Below are 4420 nucleotides of genomic sequence, written 5' to 3' on the forward strand. Positions count from 1 at the left end.
CCTGCTTGGGTTTCCGAGGCAGTATCACTACGGAAGTAGGATTGCCCAACCTTCCTTCCGAGGAGTGGCTAGTGGGTTTGAACCGCCAGCTGTCTGGTTAGCAGTCAAGTGCCTTAGCCACTATGCTACCAGAGCTCCCAATATATTTGTGAATTTATTTATGCAAATATACGCCAAATAGGCATATATTCTTATTCCCATCTTTAAAAAAAAAAACAGAAAAGATATCTCATTCTACACACTATTCCTTCCTTTGTGACAACTCTTAAAAGATCTTTTCATGAGAAGACAGAGAGCTTCCTTGTATGTTTACACAGCTGTACAGCAGCATCCCATGCCATCGTATGGATATGCCTAACTCGACTTAAGCAGCCCTCTACTGGTGGTCATTCAGGTTGTTTTAAATTATGTGTAATTATATTTACCAAAAAAAGAAAAGAAAACTTCAGTAAATAATCTTGTACATGCAGACTTAACAAGAGAGTAAAACTACAACTGTGCAATTGCTGGAAAAATGGTACATAACACTGTAAGAGTGACAGATTTTGCCAAATTGTCCTACACAGGTGGTTAACAATTTCTACACCTACCTGCTTCATCTGCAGCCTCACTAACGTAATCTGTTATACTCATTTAACAAAATTTTAACAAATTTATATTGAGGGCTGATCTTAATTCTCCAGTGCTGCTACAAGAGAAAATACCACAAATGGGTGGCCTCAACCAACAGAAATTTATTTTCTCACAGTTTAGGAGGCTAGAAGTCAAAATTCAGGGTGTTTGCTCTAGGGGCGGGCTTCCTCCATTGGTTCTGGAGGAAGGTCCTTGTCTCTTTTGAGCTTCAGCTCCTGAGCAGTCTTCATGTAGGTTGGCATCTCTCTTCCCCCATCTCTCCTCTGCTTACTTGTTTGGTTTAATTTCTTTCATATCTCTAAAGAGATTAACTCAGAATAATCTACATTAATGCTTAGTCACTAACATATCAAAAATAACCCATTCCCAAATGAGATTATAAACACAGGCATAGAGATAAGGATTTTAAAGCACAACAATTCTTAAAAGGGCTGTTCTAGGTACTTAGGATACATTAGGGGACACCATGACCAGGAGAAAAAAAAAAAATCTCTGCCATCTTGGACCTTATATTCTGCTGGAATAATATAAACAATAATAAATCGATAAATTATGTAATGGAACATAAGGTAATGAAACTAGTGGGAAAAAATTAGTGCAGGTTAAGGAAAATTAGAACAGGTTACAATTTTAAACAGGTGGGTCAGGATAAGCCTCCTTGAGAAGAGAACATCTGAACAAAACAGACGAAAGAGTTAACCACAGGGCTTGCTAAGAGATTAGCACTCCTGCAAAGGGCAGGGAGGATCAGAAACCACATGGAGGCCAGTGTGACTGAATCAAGTGAGTGAGAGACAACAGGCTTTACATTAAACTTTTAGATTTTAGCCAGTCCACTTGGTGAAAATGATCTCATTTTAATTTTAGTTTTCATTTCTTTTTCATACTATTATTTTTATTATTTTATTATTATCTTTTCTTATGTTCATGAGTCCTTTTTTTTCCCCTGTGCAATCAGTTCATAACCCTTACCCAGTTTACTATTAATTGTGGGGCTTTTTCTCACTATCTTCTAGGAGCCTTTTGAAAACAAGAGCTATAAATATCTTGTTCCCTAGTTGGTTACACATCCTTTAGCTATGTTTATTAGGTTAGTTAAGGTTGTGTGTCAACTTGGCTGGGGCTGGTTCTGGTGGCACAGTGTCTAAGGCATTTGACTGCTAACCAGAAGGCTGGCAGTTCAAACCCACCAGACACTCCTTGGAGGGAAGATTGGATAGTCTATTTCTGCAGTGATTAAAAAAAAAACACCAAATGCACTGCCATCGCAGTTGAATCTGACTCACAGCGACCCCTCCTTGGGTTTCTGAGGGGGTTATCACTACAGAAGTAGATTGCCCAACCTTCCTTCCAGAGGAGTGGCTGGTGGGTTTGAACCACCCTAGCAGTCAAATGCTTTAGGCATTACACTACCAGAGCTCCTAAAAGCTCACGTGCACCTCAGAAACCCAAGGAGGGGGTCACTATGAGTCTGATCTGACTGGAGAGCAGTGAGTTCTTGGTTTGGGCAGCTGGATATAGTTATTTCCCACAATGAGACTGGTAATCAACTCCACAGTGGAATCTACTGTGAGCAGCTGAGTAGCTGTCGTAGGGATGTGGTCCGCATCCAGTATATAAGAAGCAGCTTTAAGAAATATCTAGAGCTTTTTGGTATGCTTGGACCCTGCATCTAGCCGGTCTTCATCCCACCCAATGTCTTGCCATGTTGTCTCTCGATCTTGGGATTTGAAATTAATGGCCTGCTGTATTTCTTGATAATCTTGGGACGTTGTATTTTACCTGTCAACCTTGGGCTTGTCAGCCTCAGCAGCCAGCAGCTATCTGAGCCAAGAGATGCCTCCAGCTTCAGTGGGTCAGGAGCAAAAGGCAGAGCTGAAGCCCAAGGTGGAAAGGCTTTCACCCAGCCCCTAGAGCTGATACTCTGAACTTGAACTTTTAGCCCCCTAAACTTTAAGAGAATAAATCCCTGTTTGTTTAAGCCACCCATTTGTTGTATGTCTCTTATAGCAGCACTATAGGAACAAAACAGTGCTTTTGTCATATATTGTTGTTGTTGTTGTTGTTGTGTGCCGTCAAGTCGTTCCAGACTCTTAGTGAACCCTCCTTGGGTTTCTGAGGCAGTATCCCTATGGAAATAAATTGTCCAATCTTCCTTCCAAGGAGTGGCTGGTGGTGTTGAACCACCAACTTTCTGGTTAGCAGTCAAGTGCCTCAGGCACTATGCCACCAGAGCTCCCTTGTCATATATAAGTTATTTTTATTTTATCAAACTTATTAGTTATGACACAGACTCTCAGCTACTATTAAAGAAAACAAAATGATACAATTACCGGTCTCTATTCATCTAGAGGGAGCTCTGGTGGCATAGTGCATAAGGCACTTGACTGCTAACCAGAAGGCTGGTGGATCAAACCCACAACCACTCGTCAGAAGGAAGGTTGAGCAATCTACTTCTGTAGTGATACTGCCTCGGAAACCCAAGGAGGGGTCGCTATGAGTGGGATGCAACTTGACGGCAGTGAGGGCTTGGGGGAGGGGGGGTTGGTTATTCATCTAGAGCAAAAGAGAAAGAAGGAAAACCAAGAATCAGACAAAGAACCAGACTATAGGACTGTCTCCATGAACCATGGCCTCTTCTATTTTGAGACCAGAAGAACTACACTGTATCAGCTATATCACCAAAAGTCCTGATCAGGGTTCACTATAGAGGGAACCTGATAAGAGGAAGAAAAATGTGGAACTGAATTCCAAATTCTCAAAGAAACTATACCTACTGGACCAGAGACTGAAGGAATTCCCGAGACTACTGCCATGAGATATTCTTTAAACCCTGAACTGAAACCATCCCCTGGAGGTATCTTTTAACTAAATAGCAGGTTAACACAAAAAGTAAAAAACTGTAAATCCATAAATATACACACTTCTAAAAAATTATCTATATGAGACCTAATTGACAATAGTTACTCTAAAGCATAGATAAAAAGGTTGAGGGACACTGAGACTAAGTTCATGAGAATGGAACAACTTGAATGGAAAAAATGAGAATTCTGACAAAACGTGAAAAATGGAACCAATCCCACTCAACATTATGTGTAGACATTATTGAATGGGAATCTGTTTTGCTGTGTATACTTTCATCAAAAATACAGGAAACTATTAAAATGAAAACAAGACAAAAAGCTAAAACAGCAATGGCTTAACCCATAATGAAGTCCCTTTCACTCTCATCCATGCAGCAGTCTCAGCACTAGAAGGCTAGTATCGTAGCTCCATGGTATTGGGAACACAGGTTCTTTCTACTATGTGGCTCATTCACCCTCAATCTGTGGCTTTTATCTCATATTCTAAGGTTGCTGTTCTAAATCACTCTACCACATGTACATTCTAACCAGTGGGAAGAATAAAAGGGCAGGATAGAATACATCTCATTTCTTTTAAGAGTACAACATGGAAGCACACTATGCTTCTGCTCACATCCCAATGAATCATGTTTATTCACATGGCACGATCTAATTGCAAGGGATCAGTCTTAGAAACAGATGAACACAGCAGTTGAAACAAGACTCAGATTATAACAATGATCACAAAGGTGATACAGAACCAAGCAACGCCTTATTTCTGTTATACATATATATATATATATATATATATGGTTACCGGTCAGAGCCAACTCAACAGCAACTAATAACAATTACAAGGGAGGCTTTGGCACTCTCTGCCAAGTCAATTTATTTGGATTTTTCTTTTCTGAAACAAACAAACAAACAAAAGGAACCCTAAATCC

General features: G+C 40.2%; 1 protein-coding gene across 1 annotated transcript in view; it reads right to left on the reverse strand.

Annotated features, from left to right (window-relative positions):
• The window catches only part of RAPGEF2 (Rap guanine nucleotide exchange factor 2), a 412763-nt gene that overhangs the window by 191268 nt on the left and 217075 nt on the right, over positions 1-4420 (reverse strand). The gene's annotated exons all lie outside the window — the stretch shown is intronic.

This window comes from Orycteropus afer, unplaced genomic scaffold (genome assembly GCF_000298275.1).
Source record: "Orycteropus afer afer isolate SDZICR_OR568_19922 unplaced genomic scaffold, OryAfe1.0 scaffold00305, whole genome shotgun sequence".
NCBI lineage: Eukaryota > Metazoa > Chordata > Mammalia > Tubulidentata > Orycteropodidae > Orycteropus > Orycteropus afer.